This window comes from Monodelphis domestica, chromosome 4 (assembly GCF_027887165.1).
Source record: "Monodelphis domestica isolate mMonDom1 chromosome 4, mMonDom1.pri, whole genome shotgun sequence".
Taxonomy (NCBI): domain Eukaryota; kingdom Metazoa; phylum Chordata; class Mammalia; order Didelphimorphia; family Didelphidae; genus Monodelphis; species Monodelphis domestica.
The window spans coordinates 75,727,506-75,753,554 of NC_077230.1; positions in this window are offsets into that span (position 1 = coordinate 75,727,506).

The following is a 26,049-nucleotide window of genomic DNA, read 5'->3' on the forward strand; positions in this document are numbered from 1 at the left end:
AGGCCACATTTGAACCCAGGACCTCCCGTCTCTAGGGCTAGCTCTCAATCCACTGAGCTACCCAGCTGCCTCTACCATATTTTTGATCAGTCCCTGTGTTGATCAGAGTTCTGAAGTCTTTCAGTGTTGTTGGAGGAAAATATATTCCAACCCTCCTTTCTAACCTTTTCCTGGTTCTGCTCACTTTTGCATTATTTCATATAAGTCTTTTTGAGCTTCTCTGATTTCTTCATTTTTCAATTGTTTTTCTTATGGTACCATAGTATTCTATAGTATCTATGCACCATAGTTTGTTCAAGCCCTCTCCCTTTTGATCTTTGCTACCATAACTATGCTTTTATATATGAGGACTTTTCCCTCTGTTTTTGAGTAGACTCTTTTTTGTTTTTGTTTTTATTTTTTTCCACTTCCTAGCATAAAACCTTGCAAAAAGGCACGTAACACATATTTATTGAACCTATTGCTTCAATATTATAGCCAGAGGTTTATTAGGGATATGTTCATGAGGTTCTCTTAATGGAGCTTCCATTTGGGGTGAATGTGTGTTTGTGAGGGTACCATTTTTGGTTTGGAAAAAATAAAATATGTTGGGAGAACATTTGCCCCATCTCTTTACTTTTATGTGGTTTGAGCAAAGATTAGGGAACATCCAAGACTGGCAAGACCAAGGAGTTATTAGTCCAGGAATTCTTTTCTACAAAAAGCAGCTTGGAACTGGCCGAGAAAGCCACCAAATTAAATGAGTCTGCTTCTTCCTGATTAGGAACAAGCTGCTTTTTACATTTTGATTAGTCTCGCTTTTAGCTTTGGGATTCAGGCTTATTAAAACTAACAGTGGTGTATAGGGCAGGAGGCCAGGAAGGTCAAAACTCACATTGCCAAGTGACCATCGGGATGACTGTACTTTCCCGGAGCATTGGTTTCAGTGTGCAGGAGTTAGCTTCAAATTTCTTGGTGAATTCTTCTGTCTCCAAGCCCAGTCCTCCCCTGTCCATAGTGTGAAGATGCAGAAAGATAAGGTAGCCATAGACAGAGAAGATTGCCTGATTTGTGATCCAAGAAGGAATGGGCACAGAAAGACCCTTAGAAAGGCTTATCTGTTTGCTGCCCACATCTAAGGTTACCTTCTATCTTCTCTCCATTGAACTTGTCTTTTCTGATTTGCATAGTTATCTCTTCCATTAAAATGTAAGCCAAAGGGCCTGATTTTGCTTTTTCTGTGTCTCTCTGGAGCTGAGCATACTGCTTGGCACAGGATTAGTCCTTAATAGATGCTTGCAGATGGACTGTTTACGTAGTCAATCCTTTAAAACCCTGTACGCAGAGCATCAATTTGAACCCTGGGCAGGACCACTTCCATCACAGTTGTGAACCTCTTTGGTGAGCAAATATGGTGGCTTATGGTTGAAAGCAGTGTACAGGAGGTTCCAAAAGGCTCGTTGTAATCTAAGCCTATTAAAGCTTTATAGTTTATTTAATTTAAACCTTTAACAAGCTCAGACAGCATTAAAACTTTTGGAGACGCCTTGCATTTCCAGTGGTGACTTTTGTGCAGGAAGGTGTACACGGGATATCATGGAGCACATATATGACCAGAGAGGAAGAGTTTACCGTGTGCAGAGAGCTAGGAATGCTAGATGCACGGATACCCACGAAATACAGCAAGCCCTAGAGAAAGACTTCCAACACGGTAGGTAGAGCCTCTGGGGAGCTCTGTGGAAGAATATGCTCTAGAATCGGGTAGCATGAGAAGTGGCCACACACCGACGACCTATAATTGTTGTCTTTCTCCATATCCTTTCCTTCTGTCTTAGAATCAATACTAAGTTTCAGTTCCAAAACAGAAGAGCAGAAAAGGAAAGGCTGAGCAATAGGATTACCTGTCTTGCTCAGGTCTGACAATTAAAAAGTAGCTGAGGCCAGATTCCAACTAGAACTTCCCTTCTCCAGGGTTGGCTTTCTATCCACAGGATCACTTGGAATACCTGGAATTGTAATGACGTAATTCTGTACCCTCCCCCGGGGTTTGCTCATTTCCCCAAGAGGGTGAGTTTCGTCTAGCTAAGTTTTTTCAGGCAAAGATCACGACAGTCTCTGTAGCATGAAGGGACAGTGATGGCCAGTTTTTTCTTCCATCGAAGGCTCTTTGTACGGTGAAAGAACTGGGACCTAGAGCTCACTTCTTCCTCTTCCTCTGCCTCCCCCCCACACGTGCCTTATCACATCTCTCTAGTTGGCTAGTGAAAATACTCAATGTAAAAATAAACCTATTGTTATCAAGTGCACCTGCTCTCTAGGTATGCAGAAGCAGAGAAATGAAAAGGGCAAGTCTCTGTGCTAAGCCAGCTATGACAGAAATCCATGATGTCTTCTCTCTTCTCTTCTTTGACTTCTGTGGCTCCTCTTGGAGGGATGGCCTGAATTGGGGTCAGGAGAGATCTGAATTTGAATGCCCCATCCAGTGCATAGTAGCTGTATGGACCAGTCTCTTCATGCCTCAGTTTCCCAATTTGTAAATTGGGGGATATAGTCAGTAACCATCTTACAGGGTTGAGAAGAGGCTTAAATGAGATAATATATGTAATTTTGTCACAATAAATGTTCGTTAGTTATTATTACATTCCCTTCCCATCACTATTTGGTGAGTCCTGATTTCCCTTCATCCACTTCCTATTTGAAAAGTCTGCAGTTTGTATTGCAATAGACAGGACCGAGAAGCTAGCCTGAGACACTAATTATGTTTTGGTCAAACTTCAAAGTGTTCTCATGCATTTAAATATAAATGAGAAGCAAGAAGAGATTGAAATTGGAAAAAGATGGAAATTTTACATTTCATTTCTCTCCTTGCCAAAGAAAGGATTCTTTGAGGACACAAAATATAGAGTATTAAGCCAGAAAGGATTGTAGAGATCATTTATGCCAGTTCTCTGATTTTACAGATGAGGAAACTGAGGGAGACCTAAAGAGAATTGTCATTTCCAAGGGGATAGGACCTATATTGCCCAATTCAAATCATTAGGTTTGTTTTTTTTTTCCTCCTCTCCAGCCAGCTTTTAAATACTACCAGGTATTTAGGATAAAAAGATCTCATGGAGAACACAGACCAGGGTTTTATAATCATGTTGTTCCTGGAGCAAGAAGTCAGTGCCTCTGCTGTTGCTACTGTGAATATCATCCTGATATCCTACCTGCTCTACTAATGTGCCAGCCAGAGAACAAGGAGATACCATCTCATACCATTCCAAGATAGGGAGTGCAGGCAGAAGCAGTTTTAGGTGGAAAAAATGCTTTTTGTTCAAGATCTCTCATGTTTATTTTTTACCTTTTTAAAATTAAATTTTTAATAAATCAAAATCTATTTTCCCTTGTTTTCCTTATTAAAAAATACCTTTGTGAAGAAATAGATTTAGTCAAGCAAAACAAATTCACCAATGACCATTTTCAAATATGTGTATCAACATATACCATGAGCCTATCACCTTTCTAGTAGGTTATCTGAAACACATTTATATATGCATACATATGATACATAAATATATATTAAATTATGCATATGTATGCATAGATATCTAGTATTATACTAACACATACACACATATGTGTGTTGTCCAGTCATTTTCAGTTGTGTCTGACTATAATCCCATTTGGAATTTTCTTGACAAAGTCATTAACTAGAGTGTTTAGCATTTCTTGAACTCATAGATGAGGACAGATTTGAAAGATGAGTCTTTCTGACTCCAGACCTGGAATTCTTCTATATATGTGTGTGTGTGTGTGTACAAACATTCAGTGTATAGGAAATAAACCAGACAAACTAGAGATCACAACCCAACAGGGCAAATTTGATCTAGTACATCATTTTGAGATGCATAGGTCTCATATCAATTCTTTGATTTCTTTTTTAAATTAATATTGTAATTAAGTATTGGTAAAAAATACATAGAGTATCCAAATATAAGTGTCAATTTGTACCTTCAGTTCTTCACCCTTCTGTTAGGTTATCCTTCTATCTGGTTTTATGTATGCACACACAACACACAGTGTTGGAAAAATCTAAACAATCTAGAGATCTAACACAAAGGGGCAAATTTGATCTATTACATCTCAATGAGATTAGTGGGAGCAGATTAATTATTGGAATCTGGTTTTCAACAAGTATGTTAATCAGAAGTTATAGAATAGGTTAAAGAGTAGGAGCAGAAATGTATATGAAAAAGACACTGTATATTTGGTCTATTTAGCTTAGGGGGAAGCTGAGTGGAGCAATGGATAGAGCACCTGCTTAGAGGAAGGAAGATCTGAATTCCAATCCAACTTCAGACACTCCCTAGCTCTGTGTCCCTGGGCTTATCACCTGTTTCCCTCAGTTTCCTCATCTGAAAATGAGCTGGAGAAGGAAATGACAAACCATTGCCAAGAAAACCCCAAATGGGGTCACAAAGAGGACAACATGCTTACCTTTAATTTTTTTCCTGGACTCTAATCCCATTCCACCAACTGCTTATTGAACATTTGAAACTGAATATCCTATAGATATCTCAAACCCCACATGCCCCAAACAGAACTCATTATCTTTTCCCCTACACTCATTCCTCTTCTAAACTTCTGTGTTTTTGAAGAGAGCATCACTATCCTCCCAGGCATCCAAGTTTAACCTTTAAAAAAAAAAAAGGAAGAAAATCCCTTATTTTCCCAATACTGTGTATTGGTTCCAAGGCAGAAGAGTGGTAAGGGCTAGGCAATGGGGGTCAAGTGACTTGCCCAGGGTCACACAGCTGGGAAGTGTCTGAGGCCAACCCAGGACCCCCCTGGCTCTCAATCCACTGCTGCTCCCTACCTAGGTTTAACCTTGCTGTTATTCTTCATTCCTCATTCTTAGAATCTCTGCAGTCACTTCTTCCTCCACTTCTCTCACATCTGTCCTTTTCTCTCCACTCACCCAATGATCCCCTAGGACAGGATCTCAACACCTCTTGACTCCTAATGGTCTCCTTGCCTCAGCCTCTGCCTGACCCAGTTCATCCTCCCCAAGACTGGGAAAGCAGTGATTTTCCTAAAGTGAAGTTATGACCTTGTGAATCCCCTAATGTAAGTGCCACCTCTGGGATCCAATAAATATATATATTCTTCTGTTTGACATTTAAAGTCCTTCAAACCAGCTCTAATCAATCTCTAGAGACCTATTTATTACTTATTATTATTATTATATATCTATTAATTATTCTTATTTTAGAGCCTTGTTTTATTATTCCCTTTATTTTTTTTCTATATTGTGAAACTTGTCTTTTTACTGTTTCTCACTGGCTCTTTTGACAATACCTTCTTTGCCCAGATTTATTACTGGAATGAAATGACACAAGAAAGTTATCTTTGCCCTAACACAACATAAGTATATGTAACAAAGATGAAAATGGCACACAGCTTCTCTACCCTCACCATCTCCATATCAATCAATCCTTTATTTAATTAATCAATTAATGAATTAATTTAATACTCAATGTGTCCTAGGCACTATGTTAATGTGAGAAATGATTGATTTATTGATCTCTTCCCTTGTTTCTTTCTGATTAGTATTATCCAATTTAGTATGATTCCATAGGGAAAGTGATTATTATTTTTATATTTATGCATAGTCAGTTATGTCTTTAGTCAAGTTGGTTAATTAATCAATATTAATTACATTTAGGATGATTGAATCAGATGAAGGACCTTCTTTCTTATATTAGACTCATAAATATATTTGCTTTGCCAAACCCTGAGCAGAAGACTAGAGCCAATCTCCAGCCTGAATCTGACCATCCAGGTTCAGCTTGATAAAGATGTTCTAAGCCTGTGGAAAGTCTGCCAGTTTTTGAGCAGCGCCTACACTCGACCCTCCACCCTTTACTCTCCATTGCTGCCCAAATGGGGAGGTGTCCTGCCTGTTGGCACTTAGCAGAGATGGCCATTCTGTGGTCACCCATGTGGCTATCTGCTTGCTTGCCTTCTTGGTAGAACCTCCTGAAGAGTCAGGGTATAGATCTGTTGACCAATGAGATTTTGTGTTTTATTTATTTATTTTCTGTATTATCAGGGCAAAAAGCATTATAAAAGCCTGTGCTTGGAGGTGAGGAGGAAGATCTGAGTTCCATTTCATTAAACAAGGCCAGGTCCCATTAATAAATAGTTCTTGGCTTGGAGCTCTATCTTAATTGTTCAAATCACAGATTGGACAATTTTTGGAGCAAACTAAGCACTGGGGGCACAAAAAGAGGCAAAATATAGCCCCTTGCTTTCAAAGAGCTTATAATCTACTAGGGGAGCCAACATGTAACAAATATATGCAAAGCAAGCTATATAAAGGATTAGTAAGAAATAATTAACAGAAGGAAGGTCCTAGAATTAAGAGGGGTTGGGAAAGCCTTGCTGTATTAGATTCCAATTTATGAATATTTTGGATGATAATTTACTTTATCTGATTTATTTTCCCTCACTCATTCTGAAACTGGGGACTTTTAAATGAACTTATCTAGACAATTGTACTGCTAGCAGGACACAGCAAAAAAGAATATTGAAATAGAAAAATATTTAATTGGGCTACAAATGAAGAGTACAATAGCAAGGGAACAATCTCCCATTGCAGAGAGGCAGTAACATTAAAAAACTTGGCATAAAATCACACAGTTGTTTATTGATTGATGTGAATCTAGAGAAGGGTAGCCCACAAGTTACACAGCCATATTCCAAAATTGCCTCTTTTTTCCCTCTTGCAAGATGATGAGTGGAAAAGAAGAAACCCCTGGAGACTGATGCTATAGTTTCTGCTCTCTCCTGGACTTCTCATTCCCTGAAATTTCCTTCCAGATATAATCAATAACCATCCTAGGAGGTTGAGAGGGGGAAGAGGAAGGAAGCTTAAGGGATAGATCAATCAGTGTCCATTGACTAAGTGACTTGTGCTTGGCACTGTGCTCGTCACTCAGTTCCTAGGCAAGGAGTGGGGAGAAGAACACCAGGTTTGGAAACAGAAGATCTGAGCTTGCATTCCAACTAGGCTACTTGCCCACCTATGTGACTTTGGACAAGTTCTTTGACTTCTTGAGGCCCGTTTCTTCATCTATAAAATGATAAACATTCCACTAGATGATTTCACAGATCCGCTCAACCTCCTAAGATCGATCCTAAGACTTGGAGTCAGTGTGATATGGTAGGAAGACCAATGGACTTCATGGTTGAATTCACCTTGGATACAATCTATGTGATCATGGATGACTCACTAGGAGACTGTGGGTCAGTTTTCTACAAATCTATAAAAGGGAATAGCATCCAAAATGGGGCAGCTAGATGGCACAGTGAATAGAGTGCTGGACATGAAGACTCATCTTCCTGAGTTCAAGTCCAGCCTGGACTTACTGACTAGGTATGTGACTTTGGGTAAGTCACTTAACCCTTTTTGCCTCAGTTTCCTCATCTATAAAATGAGTTGGAGAAGGAAAAGGCCAACCACTCCAGCATCTCTGCCAAGAAAACCTGTAAAAATGGAGATTTGAACCTAGGACTCCAACCCCCAGAAGTCCTTGCTCCACTTCCCAGGATGCTTTGTAACCTCACTAAATTCTCACCTGGGCCGAGAGCAAATTATTATTTAAAGAGTCTCTGCCTACAGCTGGCTCTCTTTCCTGATTCAGCTTGCAAGCAGAGGGGTCTTTCATGATGTAGGTGAGGTTGAATGGGCCTCTCGGCCCACCTAGCACATGCTTTTCTTACTTGTATTTTCTTAAGTTCTTAATCTTAAATAAAAATCTAAAAATATAATAATTCTAGCAGAGAAACTAATTTTTAACTGTTACAAACCCTAAATGGGGTCATAAAGAGTCAGATATGATTGAAATGACTCAGTTGCAACCAAAAAGACCCAATGTATATCTTATTCAAGGTTGTCGTATGGATCAAATGAGATAATGTATGCAAAGTGCTTAGAAATTTTCCAAGTTTTATATACATATACATGTATATATACAGATTATTATAATAGCAATTCTTTCTCTGAACTGTCATTCGTGATGAATATATTTTCATCACCATATCTTACACATGTAGAGCTAATGGGTTTTCAAAGGGCTTTCACAGACATTTTCTCATTTCATCTTTGCTAAAATTCTGTGAGGGAGGTAGAATAGGTTTTATACTCCATTTATTACCTCCATTTTTATATGTAAAAACTGAGGCAGAGACCCCAAGTGACTTGACCTGAAGTCACATTATTAGAAAGTGCCAAAAGCAAGTGGACTGATCCCTAGACCAGAGTCCTTTCTGCTGTTCCACATTGCCTTTAAAGAGAATGCTAAGCCATTCTCCAATTGATAAATGGGCAAGGGAAATGGATAGGCAGTTCTCAGATAAAGAAATCAAAACTATTAACAAGCACATGAAGAAGTGTTCTAAACCTCTTATAATCAGAGAGATGCAAATCAAAACAACTCTGAGGTATCACCTCACACCTAGCAGATTGGCTAACATAACAGCAAAGGAAAGTAATGAATGCTGGAGGGGATGTGGCAAAGTAGGGACATTAATTCATTGCTGGTGGAGTTGTGAACTGATCCAACCATTCTGGAGGGCAATTTGGAACTATGCCCAAAGGGTGCTAAAAGAATGTCTGCCCTTTGATCCAGCTATAGCACTGCTGGGTTTGTACCCCAAAGAGATAATGGACAAAAAAACTTGTACAAAAATATTCATAGCTGCGCTCTTTGTGGTGGCCAAAAATTGGAAAACGAGGGGATGCCCATCAATTGGGGGATGGCTGAGCAAATTGTGGTATATGTTGGTGATGGAATACTATTGTGCTAAAAGGAATAATAAAGTGGAGGAATTCCATGGGGACTGGAACAACCTCCAGGAAGTGATGCAGAGTGAGAGGAGCAGAACCAGGAGAACATTGTACACAGAGACTGATACACTGTGGTACAATTGAATATAATGGACTTCTCCATTAGGGTCAATGCAGTGATCCTGAACAACTTGGAGGAATCTGCGAGAAAGAACACCATCCACATCCAGAGGAAACACTGTGGGAGTAGAAACACAGAAGGAAAACAACTGTTTGATCACATGGGTGGATGGGGATAGAATTGGGGATGTAAACTCTAAGTGATCACCCTAATGCAAATATTAATAATATGGAAATAGGTCTTGATCAACAACACATGTAAAACCCGGTAGAATTTCTCTTTGGCTATGGGGGAGGGACAGGGAGGAGGGGAGGGAAAGAACATGAATCATGTTACCATGGAAAAATATTTTAAATAAATTAATTAAATAAAAAATTTCAATTTAAACAACACAAACAAAGAATAAGGAGAACGCTAGTTAATTCAAATAAATCTTTTAACTGGTAGATTTCCAAATAGAAATGAAAAATTTCCAATGGGATAAAATAAATATTTGGGGGCAGGTATCCTGCCTGGTAGCCTGTTATATTACATCCTATTGTCCATGTAAAAAAATGACAAAATATTCCAAAGCGGTATATGAGAAATTGGTAAAGATTTGTGGGAACTAATCTAGAATAAAGTGAATAAAGGCAGAAGAAAAATTTATGCAAAAAACCACAATCAAGAAAAACAGCCTTGGAAAGACTTAAGAACTCTGGTCCCTGCAATGATCAGGACCAGTAATGAGATGTGCTACCCACCTCCTGACAGGGAAATGATGGGCAAAACAATCTATACATTTTCAGTGAGAATTTGTTCTGCTTACTTGTTATAAGGATCTTTTTCTTTTTTTCCCCAATGGGAAAGGGTAGAGATAGTGGGATAGGGAGGGAGGGAAAGGACAAAAAGAGGGACATTGAAGCATTTTTTTTCATTCTTCAGAAAAGAACAGAAAGAATAAAAGAAAGAATCACAGACAGGCAGGACAGCTTTGAAAGTCACAGGTCAAGGCTAAGGCCATGCATATTTAAAAAGAAAAGTAAAGGGGGCAGGTGGGTGGTTCAGTGGATTGAGAGTCAGACGGGAGGTCCTAGGTTCAAATCTGGTCTCAGACACTTCCCAGCTGAGTGACCCTGGGCAAGTCACTTAACCCCTATTGCCTAGCCCTTACCACTCTTCTGCCTTGGGACCAATACACAGTATTGATTCTAAGGGAAGGTAAGGGTTAAAAAAAAAGTAATCTGTACATAATAGAGATTGGCGGTCCAATGTTCAATCCTCTATTTTATGCTTAGATTTTATTTGGTGTCTCAAGTTAAGATTTTTTAAAAAACTAAAGCAAAAAATAAATAAAATCCTCTCAAATGTTGCCAAATGTTTGATATGCTAGAGCATTTCCCACCATTCTTCTACAGGTTTGCTACTTAAAGGTTACAACCCTTAGGAAATGATTACAGGAATTTTAAGTTATGTTTTTATTTTCTTTAATTTTTCTTAATTAAAAGGTAATGATTTTTAGTATTGTATAAATTTTCATAGTGAACTATCACCTTTAGAATTGGAAAGTAATTGGTTATAATAAAGAAGGATTACAGGCATATTATATGAGGGGATATAACAAATGAGTCTCATTTTGTTTGGGAGCAGAAGAGAAAGCTATATTCTGTGGCTTATTTCTCAAGAAAACTATTCAGAAAACTGCTTTAAAAAGTGCCTTCTTAGAAGACCACATTAAATTAGGCATTAATATTTCCTGGGAGGATACTAAAATTTTTATCATTATGGTTTTCTCCTTTTGGCATTGTTAAGTGTTTCTGTCAAGTGAACACCAGGTTTCTGCTACTCGAACTTAGTGATCATAAAGACTCAACTATTTCTTGGTCCCTCTTTTAAAAGTGTGTCTCTTATCCGATCTTTTCCAGGTCCCTTCTCTCTAATCCAATCACTACCATATTTCTGACTGTCATATGGGTTTAAAATAAAAATTGGGGGTCAGCAAGGTGGCTCAGTGGATTGAGAGCCAGAGCTAGAGATGAGAGATCCTGGGTTCAAAGACACTTCCTAGCTGTGTGATTCTGGATAAGTCACTTAACCCCCATTGCTTAGCCCTTACCACTCTTCTGCCTTGGAACTAAACCACAGTGTTGATTATAAGATGGAAGGTTTTTTTTTTAATTTTTATTTATTTTATATATATATATATACAAAATAAAATATTATTTTAATTTAAAATAATAATTGTACAAACAAAATGAAAATTGAAGAATTTTGGAATTCCTACTAGAGAGCAAGATGGAAACAAAAGGTAAGCCAACTATTTCTTATCCTTATTTTTTTTAATAGGAAGGATCTCTCTCCCATCCATTAACATTTTGTAACTTTCCCAGAGGATATAGTTAAAACTCAAGTCCTATCCAAGCTTGGTATCTAGCTCCTCCAGGTCCTAGCAAATGCCTTGTATGCCCTCGGTAGGTGTTTAAAAGATGTTTGTTAAAATGAATTGAATTGACCGCTTCCCTCTTCCCTTTTCTACCCTAACAGGTATTTTACAGTTATATCTATTTTCTCCTAAAATTGAATTATAACTCAAGCCCTACAACCTCATCTAATGAAGTCATTATTCTTCCTGATACCAGTCAACACCCTGGTGCCACCCCCTCCAATTTCTCAATACTCAGAAATTGGATAACTATCTCTCCACTACCACAGAACAATTCATCTTACTGAACAATTTTGCCCTTTATCCCAACACCTTCCCTCCCTTAATTCCCCAGAGCCTGGCAGTTTCTGCCCTTCCTCAGCTACATCTTCTCTGCACAGAAATCATGTCTCCCTTGAATATTCATTCTCCTTCATCTCTCTCTCCTTCTCTGTGGCCTCTTCTTGGTCTGTCTTCCTAGCTAAGTGGGAGTGTGATGAATTCATTCTTGTCTCCACCAATCTCTGATGGAGACTATTTTGATATAAGAAGACAATTTTCCCGTCTCACAGTTTTTCCTTGGCATTCAGTCCAATTTTAATCATTTAAGCACCTACTATGTGTAAGATACTGACCTAGAAACTTGTGAATATAAGTACAAACAAATGTAGGGGATATAAGGACAGAATTCCAAACAAAATTTTGAAAGGAAAATTCTGTGTGTGTGTGTGTTTTAAGGAGAACAAAATGTAAAACTAGATTCGAACTCTGGACTTCAATCCCCACAAGCCTTTGCTCCACTTCCCCAGAATGCTTTGTAATCTCACCTGGGCCAAGATCGAGAAGGGATTTAAACTGATTGCAAAGGCTTTTGGGTCTCTTTTGGACTTCCGTTTTGGAGTAGAGGCGTCGCTTCCATGATGTGAGGTTATCTTGTCTAGGCCTCTGGCCTAGGCACGTGTTTTTTCTTATGCTGTATTTTCTTTAATCCTTAATCTCTAATAAGCCTCTAAAAATATAATACTCCTTACAGAGAGAAACTAATTTCTACCTGCCTCAGTCTCTCCTAAATTTTAATCTTTACAAAAGGGAATTAAAAGGGGTTTATTGTAAGGACATCATAGAGGGCAGCTCCCATTGCCCCCATTGCCTAGTTTTTACCACTCTTCGGCCTTGGAACCAATATACAGTATTGATTCTGAGACAGAAGACAAGGGCTTAAAAATGTTTCAATCATAAAAAAGGATAATCTTTTAAAAATGTCATTTCCTTGTTATGAAAAAGCAAATTTATTAGAAGGTCATTGAAATATCTTTTCAAAGAAAATGGACAGTGGCTAAACGAGTTGTGGCATTTGACTATGATGGAATACCGCTATGCACTAAGAAATGAGGAGCAGGTTAATTAAAAACAATATGGAAAGACCCAATTATGAAGTGTGAAACAAGCAGAACCAAGAGAACATTATGTATAAGAGAAGTATTGTTTGAAGAATAACTGAATGTCTGCCTCCAGAGAAAGAACTGATAAATAAAAAAATGCGTCACAGTTTTATACACACACACACACACACACACACACACACACACACAGATTTAGATATGGTTTTTTTTTTTTTTGGTCAAATGATGCTTTGCCCAGGAAGGAGAGACAGAGAAGGTAATACCTGGGAACTTTAATGTAACAAACAAGCAAATTAGTTGGTTTTTGTTTAATTAGTTTTTTAAAAAAGAAAAGAAAATACACAGAAGAGAACCTGGACAAGGCCAGAAAGAATCACAGACAAGTATGAAAAATTAAAAGGGTAAATGCACAACCAGTGAAGGTGAAATAAAGCAAATATTAGGAGGTATTTTGCTCAACTATATGCCACCAAAACTGACAATCTAAATGAAATAGATTAATATTTACAAATATAAAAACTGTCCAGGCTAACAGAAGAGAAGCTTAAATAACCCTATCTTGGAAAAAGAAATTGTACAAGGCATAAATGAGGTCCCTTAAGGAAAAAATACCCTGCAGAACCAGATGGATTTACGAGGGAATTTTACCAAACATTTAAAGAACACTTCCAATTTTCTGTAAATTTCTTGGGGGAAAAAAAGGTAAAGAAGTCCTACAAGATTCCTTCAGTGACACAAATGTAGTTTTATTTTTTTTTAAACTCTTACTTCTGTCTTAAAATTAATACTCTGTATTGGTTCCAAGGCATAAAAGTGGTAAGGGCTAGGGTCAACTGGTAATGGGGGTCAAATGACTTGCCCAAATTCATGCAGCTAAGAAATGTCTGTGGACAGATTTGAGCCCAGGACCTTCTGTCTCCAGGCCTGGTTCTTTATCCATTGAGCCACTCAGCTGCTCCTGGTCAGACTGGATTTATACCAGGAATGCAGGACTAGTTCAATATTAGGAAAACTAAGCTTGACTGAGTATATTAATAAGGACAGCTTTGAACAATACCTGTTGAATTCATGATACATTTAAAAGAAAAACAAACTGTGCATAACAGATCCCCAGGTTCTTGTACAGTCCTCTTCTTAATACTCTATGGACAGCCTTATTTTATTTGATATTTGTGAAATTCAAAATGAAAAAGAAAAGAAAAAAATTAAAAAACAATTATGTCCATGATTTGATCTTTGATGTCTCTCCCTGTTAATGTAAGTTCCTTTGAGTAGAGATCATTTAATTCCTTTTATTAATATTTCCAGAACTGATCAGAGTGCCTGAAATAGATCAGGTGCTTAATAAATGCTTTTTGGTTGATGGGCTTTCTCCATAGGTATTGTTTTCTTTATTTTTTGCTAACAGTGACTCAGGAATATTGAGGGCAGAAGTTTCATTTCTCAGGGGCTGGGTTGGACACTTCCTGTTTTTTTTTTAAACCTTACCTTTCTATCTTAGAATTAATAATTCTAAGGCAGAAGAGCACTAAGATCTAGGCAATGGGGGTTAAGTGACTTTCCTAGGGTCAAACAGCAAGCAAGTGTCTGAAGTCACATTTGAATCCTGGACTTTCCATCTTCAGGACTGGCTTTCCATCCACTTGAACTAACTGCCCCCCTGCTTGGAGGCTTTCTTACCCCAGAACCTATGGTCACATATAGAGGCAATGGCTACTCTGCCCTCTATCTCCAAGACATGAATACAATTCTTCAACATTCTCTGATCATTGAGCACACAGATACTAAGCCTCTTACCACCAGGATCCTACCCAGTCTTGTTACCTGGCTCATAATATGAGAATGATATTAGAAATTAAGTCTTGTTATATTAGTTTAGAGATAAGAAGTAGAGAAGCTGGCTTGAGAAAGAATTGGAGTTTCAAACAGTGTATAATGGTTTTTCTGTGACAGTTTCTGGGTGTGGTTGTTGCTCTCTGGCAGTTGAGAGTTAGACTCTCTCTCTGAGGGCTTGGATAAGTTAATCTCTCTCTCTCTCTCTCTCTCTCTCTCTCTCTCTCTTTCTCTCTCTCTCTCTCTCTCTCTCTCTCTCTTTCTCTGTCTGTCTGAGGTAGAAGGAAAGGAAGGAAAGACCTGAGGGAGCTAAGTGTTTTCTTTTTCCAATTTGGGAAACACTATTGACTATGTATTGCTGTTTTTATATAGATTGTTTTAATTTTGAGATGACCAAAGAAAAACCTGGTCTTTGTTTTGGTTTGGAGTCTTAACAGACTCAGAGTTCTAACTTGGTTCTTGCTGAGACTCAGCCAGCTAGCCTTTGTTATTTTTACAACTTGGAGACAAAGTTAAGAATTATAAGGATAATAGTGTTAATTTATTTAGAGTAGTAAAAATTTGGGGTAGTCAGATCAGGAAGGATCAGTATACCCTGTGGAAACAGGAGAAATGGTTCCTTGTGGAACCAGGGAGTTTTATTTGGGTGGAGTTAGAATCCCTTAGTTAGAAATCCTTTTTATCCTTATATTTTCAATAAATATTTTATTTTTTATAACAAGAGTCTCTTAAGCATCCTTGTGCCTGACCCTGAAGAGAAGTTCACTTATGAGCTTCACTTCACTAATATAAACTGAAGATACTTTGTAAGCACAGCAAGCAGAGTATCAAAATCAGTTTAAAATCCATAATCAATCCATTGCTCTATTAGTTTTACAGTCTGTCTTATTTTTGCAATAATATGTGGAGGAAGAACAGCTAGATGTTGCCTTCCATCATGTCAGGTTGTTTGAGAGTGGGGGAAAGGATCAACTGGCACTTCCTTGTCTGATGGCTAACATGTTCTGACCTCTTCCTCCTTTAGTTTTTTTTGTCTACCGAGTTAAAAAATTTCTTCCCCATCTCATCTATCTTATCCTCACCTAATTTCTCCTTCTTCCTCTTTAATCTCTATACTTCTCTGCCTTAACTTTCCACTATGGTCTCTGGAACCCTTTTTCTATCTTATTCTATTGTCCTTGAGAAACCTCTCTAGTATAGGGTACATCTTTCATGTGCCTCAGGAAGGGGAAATAGTACTGTTCCTTACTCTTCAGTGAAACCCTTGGTTTCTTTCCTGCTGCCATCATTCAGTAACCTTTTCTCTGAGGTTCCCTCCAACCATATTTATCACCCTGTCTAGATCCTTGTTGTCTGTCAGCCTCCAAGTAATTCTTCTTTTTACCCTTAATTACTTTTGTACATAGTTCATAGCTTTTCTCTTTCCCAGTCTCATGCTTCAAGATCTCTCTCTCTCTCTCTCTCTCTCTCTCATAATCTTATTTCCTCTCCTCTTTTGTTCCAATATCTAAAGAAAAAGAGGATCTTTTCATTACTAAAGCCCAGCTATGTGCTGGGATCTTTGATCCTATTCCCTTCCATCTTTTCTGTAATCTCCTTTGAATATTCTCTCTTTCTCTCAGTCTTAATTTTTATCCATTAACTTTTTCTTCTGGATAGTAACCTTTCCAGGATCCCCATTACTAAGGAAACCTTCATGGGACCCTGTCATAACCCTCAACATCTCTTTTCCCTTTTTTAGTCAAACTCAGAAAAAGTTGTCTATATATGCTGACTCCACTTCCTTGCCTTCTTTCCACTCATTTATCAATCTATTACAATCTAACTTTTCACCTACTTCTCCAATGAAACTCTTATCTCCAAGGTGATGCAAGATCCCTTATGGGTAACATTCAGTGTCTTTTTCTCATGTCTCAAACTACTTGATCCCTGTGTAAACTTCTGATACTGTCTACCTTTCCTTTTGGCCAATCTCTTTTTTATGCTCTTTTATGACACTGTTCTTTACTAAGTGTCCTACCTATCTACTTCTCTATCTCCTGAAACTTTATCTGTTTCCCATCCCTCAGCAAAGGTATTTTCAAGGTGACACACTCCTTCAACTTTTTTAGCTTAACTCTGCTTCCCAGAATCTTTCAAGGCTCAGGTCTAGTGCTACTTTTTCCACAGTCTTCCCTGATGTCCCCTTGCTATTAGTATCCTCCCTAAATGAGTGTATATGTTGTTATTTATTTATTTTTTTTGTTATACAGTTGTTTTTCAATCGTGTCTGGCTCTTTGGGACTCTATTTGGGGGTTTTCTTGAGATACTGGAGTGATTTACCATTTCCTTCTCCAGCTCATATTACAGATGAGGAACTGGGGCAAATGGAGTTAGATGATTTGCCCAGAGTCCCAAACTAGGAAGTGTCTGAGACCAGATTTGAACACAGGAAGATGAGTCTTCCTTTCTCCATGCCTGGCACTCTATCCATTGCCCTACCTATTGCCCCATATATTATATGCCCTCAGGAGAAAGTGAGCTCCTAAAAACAAGGATTCTTTAGTTTTGTCTTTTTGTTTTTAGAACCTAAATTTTCATATAGTAGTTCCTTAGTAAATGTTGGTGGCCAAGTTGCCATCTTTGCTATGATTTTTCTTGCTTCCTAGGAGCAGTCTTTCTATTTCAATAGAATATGGGAGCAGCATTTTAGTATCTAGCTCTCATCTTGCATTAGTTCACTGCATTGCTGTTTAAGGAACCCTGTCTAAAAAGTCTTAGGCAGATATAGGGAAATATAGGCTTGTTTCATAGGACCTTAGGGTCTAGAGCTGTAAGAGAAATTAGAAATTATTTAGCTCCATAACCTTACCTTACAGATGAGGAAACTGAATCCAAGAGGGATGAAATACTTCCCAAAAGTTACACATGAGTAAGTAGTAATGGACAACAGAATTCAAATACAGGTTTTCTCACTCCAAAACCAATGCTTTTATCCTCTAAGTAAGAGCCACCCAGATATATAAATAGCTACACTTTTCTTTGGTCACACTAATTAATATCCTTTTAGTGTTAGCATTAAGATATTTCTTTTATGAACATATATATGTCATTTTTCTTAGTTATTATTTATTCCTCATCTTCTGGTTTCCAAAATTATGCTTTTTAAAATTAACAACTCCAGGGCACAAGAACAGTGATGTGCAAATTGGATTACAATATTAAAGTTAACCAAGAGTAAGCAATGAGTCCTGGGATTCAGCACATGAGTTCAGAAAGAAAATGTGACTTTCTTTAGCTCATGTGGCTTGTTGCTACTAGCATCTATAGCTTCATTAAAATCATTCCAAAAGAAGGTACAGTGGAAAGAGCATTGACTCTGGAATCAGATGATATTTGGGTTCAGAGCCTGTCTCTGATGGTCCCGCCTTATATGACCCTTGGCAAGTCATTTAGCTTGCCTTGATCTTAGGTTGTTCTTACATAAAATGAGGGGGTTGGACAAGATGACCTCTGAGGTCCCTTGGAGGGTCTGTTCCCTGATCTATATAGTTTGACAATTCTACTCTTTTCCAGAAGATGGAGCTTGTTGCCTTCTGCTGCTCCTCTCTCCCTAGTTTTTTGCTTTTCTTCAGAAAATGTCACTTAATTACTTGTCTCAGGGAACCAGCTTTCTAAAATTGGGCATATATGACATTCACAACAACAAAAATCACATTATCATTTTCCCTAAGATTTGGAAAATTGTCTACATAAGTCCAAGCCTTATATGAAGGACTCCTGGGAATCTATAGAAACTCTGACTTCTTTCACTAGATAAGCTTCAATAATAAACAATTTATGGTGAAATCATTACTATTTCCTCTCTCCCTCAGTATCCCAGTGATTCATCGCCCATCCATTTCTGCACTTCCTGCTAGATTTCAAGGGGGGAGTGGTCCTTTTCTCTCATTGTCATTCCAAGGCAGCTGATCGGGCTTAATCAAATTATCCAAAGTTGCTTTCTGCAACAACTCAAAATTTGGAATGATGTTTCTTCCATTATCTTTCCAGGGCAGCTGGGCTTGGTTAATCAAATTACTGATGGATGATGCTATTTTAAGGTGTTTCCTTTAATATTTCAATAATAGAGTACCATTAGAGTCTTTCAAAACTTCCTTGGATACTATGAAACTTCTCTTTGGAGATCCAGAATTCTTGGCTGTTGAGATCCTTTAAATATTTCAATGAATATAGTTTCTCAAGGAATGGTTAGGCAGGAGCCATGTTGCAGAAGATCCAGAATTCCATCAATACAGAGTTAGCTTAGTAAGAGTTTTGGCCACTGTTAACTACAAACACTTCCAATATTTTCACATTCACATCTAAGTTGCCATTTATTGCTAGGAGACCCTCTTGGAGAGGGTCAAGGTGAAGGTCAGGGTCAGAGATAGAGCCTCATCCCAAATAGCTTTCCCAAGTCATTTCCCATTTTCTCTAATTATCTACAAAAGGGAAGATTGTCTTCAAACTGGAAGGGGTAGAACAAACATTATAGAAGGGAATTAAAGTCCAAGATAAGGAAGGAGAGAGAAGGAAGGCTTTTAATGACTTTAAGTGACTTCAGATCACTTAAATTTTCGTCTATATACGCTTATAAGCTTGACTGTTGCAAACAAACATCAACATTTCTCCGTACAAAGAACATAAAATAAGAATTGTATGTGAAATGATAAATCTACCATGTACAGTCTGTTTTAATATATACACTAACTTTAATATGATAGTGCCAACACCGACAGGCTTATATGTCCCCATAACTTCTTTCTACTCTCTTCTGTGTTTTTTTTTAAACCACTGTATGTTTTTAAATGTTCATTTATGTTCCTTTTTGTCTTTTTATCACTATTACTACTACTTCTACTATTATCCATTCCTTTTCCCCCCAAAAATCCCTCTTTTTATAATAAATAAATATGATCAGGAAAAATAAACTCATACCCTGGATATGTCTGAAAATGAATGTACATTCTCTGCTGAAATATGAGAATAATTTGTACAAATAAAATGAATGTAGTCAAGATTGGAAGGAAAGCAGAAAGTTGGGGGGAGGAATCATTGATATTTTCTCAAAGATCTCATAATTTAAATTTCATAAGAAACTTTGTCAAATTTATAAGACTATGAACCATTACCCAATGGACAAAGATATGAAAGGCAAGTTTTTGGATAAAGTAATTAAAGTTATTTATAGACAGGTGAAAAAGTGTTCTATATCATTACTGATTAGAGAAATTAAAATCAAAATAGCTCTGAAATATCATCTCACCACTTATCAAATTGGTTCAAGTGATAAAAGGGAAAAATCACAAATGTTGGAGGGGATATGGAAAAATGAAGATACTAATTCACTGTTGGTGGAACTGTGAACTAATCTAATTATTTTGGAGAGTAATCTGTAATTATGGCCAAATTATATCCCTTGACCCAACAATACCAGTATTAGGTCAGGGAAAAAGGAAAAGAATCTATTTGTTCAAAAATATTCCTAGCAGCTCTCTTTTTAGTGACAAAGAACTGGAAATTGAGGGGATGTCCATCAGTTGGGGAATGGCTAAACAATAAAATTGAAGATATTTCATATTAATTTGTGTTCTTGGTAGTGATCCAAGAGCTAAATGTTCTAGGGAAAAGGCACATAATAGTAGAAGAAATAATCATCTGATAGTGGAAATAGGAAGAGGAAGAAGAGCTAGATTCAGTATGGGCAATAGTGTAATTAGAGAGATATGAGAAATAAACCTGTGGGAAGAGTCACTCTGGGTTTAGCCAGATAGTGAAGTGGATAGAATAGATTGAGCTCAGGTCAGCATAGGTAGACCTGAGTTCAAATCCATTCTCAGACACTTACTAGCTGTGTGACTTCGGGCAAGTCATTTAACCTCTGTTTGCCTCCATTTCCTCAAATGCAAAATGGGGATAATAATAGCAACTACCTCCCAGGGTTGTTGTGAGGATCAAATAAGATCACGTATGTAAAGCACTTGGCACACATTAGACAACTAATTATCCTTCCTTCCTTCCTTGCTTCCTTGCTTCCTTGCTTCCTTGCTTCCTTGCTTCCTTGCTTCCTTGCTTCCTTGCTTCCTTCCTTCCTTCCTTCCTTCCTTCCTTCCTTCCTTCCTTCCTTCCTTCCTTCCTTCCTTCCTTCCTTCCTTCCTTCCTTCCCTGACCCTCATTGTGGTCATATCCCTCCTCAGGGACAAGCATTGTCTTTTAATTTCCAGACTCTTCTACCATAGCACCTCTGTCCAACAGTGGCTCTATATTGAATAATTATAGTTTGTTACTTTCTGAGTTGAGTGAGGTTGGGGGACATTTTTCCATGATTTAGATCTGTGACTTGGGGTTGGTGAGGAAGAAAGGAACGGGGGAAATGGATATAACAAGAGCCTTTAGGATAATACACAAAATTTCCTAGTTATGCCTCTGCCAGTGGGCACTACCAGTGCTTAACTGATGGTAGCATTATTTTCACTATACCACTGTGGTAGGAGGTAGCCATGGTAACTCATTCCTTTCCTGAAATGATGGGGAGAGCATCAGCAGGAAAGAGGAATCAGGTTAATTGCCTGTCACCCCCTCTGTGCTCTCTGTATGTTGATTCAAATTAAGCTTTTTTCAATTTTCTGTTGTCAGCCTATATCAAGTGATCTGTGTGCAGGACTGGAAGTCAGAGACTCCAGGAGATATCAGTCTTGAATCCATCCATTCCTCCCTCCATCCATTCATCCATCTATCTATCCATCCATCCATCTTTTCACATCCCTTCCTATTTGTTCAGTGCTGATGCCAGGTATTCAGGAGAACACATTTTTCAACCTAAAGTCATTTTTCAACCTAAAGATTCCTGATTCAAACACTATAAAGCTATTTGTAAATCAATCCAACTCCATATCTACTCAACCCACCCTTCCTCCTGGGATAGAAAGAACAGGAGAAAATCTAGTTTGCATTTCAGTAATCTGGTGAAATTTCAGGAGGGTAACAAGGGGAGAGAAATTTCAGGAGAGTAACAAGGGGAGAGAGAATCCAACTAGAAATGCCTTAGGAAATTTATTCCTAAATTGAAGAAAGATCAGACACATCAGCTAAATGGCAGAGTGGATAGAGTGCCTGACCTGGAGTTACAAGATTGGAGTTCAAATCCAGCCTAATGCATTTAAAATCTGTGACCTTGGGCAAGTCACTTAACCTTGTTTGCCTCAGTTTCCTCATCTATAAAATGAGCTGGAGAAGACAATGGCAAGCCACTCCAATATCTTTGTCAAGAAAACCCCAAAAAGAATTGTCACAACTGAGATAACTTAACAACAAAAACAGATATATCAGGAGCTTATGGTCTTGCAATGGAGAATTTTTTGATATAGAGAATTTTGATATAGTTAATATGCATATAACTACTACTCAAAAAGTTCTTGGTGTCCCCCAAAAAGAAGTCCCTTATTTTCCGCCACCAAAGGGTATATTGCACTTCTGGGAATTGCCACATGTACAGTAGGATCTCTTTTGTAAAAAAATTTTAAAGAGCCCAAAGTAGACATTGTCTATTATTCTATTCAAATTTCATTCTAATGATGTGAGACTTCCTTAAATTCCCAGAATACCTTTAGACCCAGGACATCTGCATCATCTAGGCCAAGATGTTATAGGGAGAGAAGGTAGGTACTACCATGTATATTCATGGTGGCTGGCTTGGAGCTTGTGTTTCAGACGCAAAGCAGTTTTGAGGGTCTCAGAAACTAGTATTTGTTTTAGAGTGAGGGAACAGTCCTAAATAGATTAAAAGATTTAGAAGTGGATGGGGCCTCAGAGACCATCCAGTCCAACCCCCTCAATAAATCTTTGAGTTGAAATCCATCATTCTTTCTCATGATATTGCAGGAAAGGAAGGAAGGAAGAAAGGAAGGAGAGAGGGAGGAAAGGAAGGAAAGAAGGAAGGAAGGGAATTAGTATTTATTGTTTAGTAGTTGCTAGGCATTATGGTAAGTGCTTCAAAAATATTATCTTATTTAATCCATATAACAATCCTGAGAGATAGGTGCTATTATTATTACCATTTCACAGTTGTGGAAACTAAAGCAAATAGAGGTTAAATAACTTGCCCAGGTTCACACAGTTATGAGGCTGAGGCTTGATTTGAATTCAGGTCTTTTGATGAGTTTTAGCTCTCTATGCACTGCAATATTTAGCTGTACCACTAGAGAGGGTTATTTTAAATTGGAGGACATTCCTGGGGTAAGAAACAATCCAGAGTTTAGGGGCAGAGGTAGCTGCTCAGGGAGGGATATGTGATATTCATCATTAAAATAATCTCTTACATTTGTATCTATGTAAAGTCAAGAGAGCAAGAGGAAGGCACTCAGCACACTGGGAAAATCCTCTGTGGTGAGCTTACAAGATGATATAAACAAGAATCACACAGAATGGATAGGGAGGAAGGACTGTGAGTTCCATTTTTTTCATTATTTACCTTCAGATTCTTTTTTCCTCCAGATGACTTTCATTATTATTTTTCTAGCTCTATAAAATAATCCTTAGGTAGTTTGATTGGTATAGCCCCAAATACTTAAATTAATTTCACTAGTATTATCATTTTTATTATACTAACATGACCTACCCATAAGCAATTACATTTTCTCCAATTATTTAGGTATGTCTTTCTATAAAGAGTGTTTTATAGTTGCTTTCATATAATTCCAGGGTATGTCTTGGTAGATAGTTTTCCAAATATTTTGTAAATTCTATAGTTATTTTGAATGGAATTTATTTCTTCCTGCTGGGTTTTGTTGGTATTTTACATGAATGCTGATGATTTGTGTGGATTTATTTTATTTGGCATTTCCACCTGGGTTTCTCCTTGGTGTTTCAAACTCTGCATGTCCAAAATGATATCAGAAATATCTTCCTAATAATTCTTAAAAGAGTTATCCAAAAGTGTAGTGGATTGCTTTGAGAGATAGTGAGTTTTCTTTCCTTGGAGATCTTCAGGCAGAGGCAGCATTCCCATATTAAATATATCATCATGAGGGTTCCTTTGGGATATGAGTTGAACTAGATGGCCACTGAGAACTTTCCAGTTTTCAAATTTTGTGATTTTTGGACTCATGAGCTCTCCATCCTACACCCCGAAAACTGACTCTTCTAATTTCTTTGTATTTGTTCATGGCATCATTATCTTTCTAGTCACTCAGACTCATATTAGTTATACTTTGGTGACAGCTAGGCAGCTCAGTGGATTGAGAACTAGATCTAGAGATGGGAAATCCTGGGTTCAAATCTAACCTCCGACACTTCCCAGCTGTCTGACACTGGGCAAGTCCCTTAACCCCCATTGCCTAGCCCTTACCATTCTTCTACTTTGGAACCAATGCACAGTATTGATTCTATGATGGAAGGTAAGGTTTTTTTTTAAAGTTAAACTTCATTTCTATCTCATCTTCAACAAATAATTAATTAGTTGCCAAAGTCTGGCCCTTCTATCTTTATAATTTCTCTAAATACATTCCCTCATCTCTGCCTTTACTGGCATCACCTTGGTTTATACCCTTATCCCTTAGACTCTCATAATGGGCTCCTAGATGGTCTCATTATCTCTAGGCTCTCTGTTCTTTGGTTCATCTTAAACAACATCCAAATTAATTTTCTTAATGCACAGATTTTCTCATACCACTCCTCTGCTTAAAACCCACTAAAGATACTCCCTTTTGCCAATAGAATAAAATGAATCCTTTATCTTTTTTTTTTTAATAATCCTTACCTTCCATTTTGGAGTCAATACTGTGTATTGGCTCCAAGGCAGAAGAGTTATAAGGGCTAGGCAATGGGGGTTAAGTGACTTGCCCAGGGTCACACAGCTGGGAAGTGTCCGAGGCCAGATTTGAAGCCAGGACCCCTGTCTCTAGGCTTGGCTCTTAATTCGCTGAGCCCCCCAGCTGTCCCCTGAATCCTTTATCTTAGTGTTGAAAGCCACCCATGGTATGACTTCAGTCTATTTTTCTACCTTATTTTACATTGCTTCCCTTTACACATTCTATATTCTGCCTCAAACGGGACTAAAATACTAGCTATTCCACAATCTTATGCTATCTTTTTACATCCCCTTGCATTCAGCTGAATATTTCTCATGCCTGACATGCATTTACTCTATACTCATTCCTATTTGAGATCCTTCCCCTTAAAGACCCACATCAGGTCCTGTGGAGCCATAAGCAGCATAGAGTGCATGATGCTTTTAGTGCCGGCCATTGACATTTGGCAGGGCGCTTCCTCCCCGCGACATTTGCCTTCACTGTGCCTAGTCTTGCCATCTTCTGCAGCCTGTGCCACTCTGTAACCCCCGGGGCCACCACTTTCCTGACTAATACTCCCAAGGCTCTGTTGCAATGGTAACCCTCTCCCAGGGTACACCTTCTGTCCCGCCAACGTGCAGCATCTCTGGGAAGTCCAGAGATTCCCTTGTCTCCTGGTACAAGTGTAGGAGAAACTGAACTGTCCTTTGTGCTGAATCTCTCAGCGTTCATTGTTTTTAACCTGTGGATGCCTTGCTACTCTCAGTTCAAAGTGACATTGCCTCTGTTGAACTTTCCTCGATCCCCTCCAACCCCCAAAATGATCTGTCTTAAATTTTGGGGGAGCACTTTGAGGCTTTCTTTTGTCCCTGTTACATACTACTTATATTTATTTGTAGTCATATTAAACACCATCATTAGCTGCTTGAAAGAAGGGATGATATTGTTTTTCATCTCTATGACTCCAGGGCCTAACACAGTGCATTGCTCATAGTTGGTGCTTAATAAATGCTTGTTAAACTCAACTGAAGGCCTAAAGGCCTGATAGAAGCAATTTACAGATGCCATTTAAAAGAAAATTTATTAAAATCGGACACAATTGCATCACACAATTAAACACAATGCATTTTATTTCAAATGCTACGGTAGGCAAAAAAATGACTACAATAGTCAAGAAGATAAATGGCAAGGAGAAAATGCCCTTAAAATGTTGTTTGAAGGGACAGCTACAAATTGATTCTAATGTGCTCCTTATTAAAATTCAAGAATTACTCATTTTAAAATGGTGAAAATACCCTCAATACAATAGCTCTAAAGTAGTCATGAAAGTTATCAGATGTAGGGGACCAGTGTCGAGGCAGAAAACAAGGTGCTTTGCCTGGGGAAAACCGTGTAGTTTTCTGAGAAAACTATTTTGGGCATGCTCTGGAATACAAGATGCAAAGGAAGCTGGGATGGAAGAGGCCCTAGAGAGGAGAATAGAAACAGTGACTCAATGAAGGGCAAGACCTTTGTGGAGAGACAATCTATGTAGGGTACCATATTCTAGGAAAGGATGATGAACAGTGAGGGAATGGACTCTTCTGTCCTTGGAGGCTAACTTGAATAAGCCAAGAAAGGCCTCAAGAAGTAAAAAAATCTGTCACCAAAGTCAGCTGATTAGAAAGCT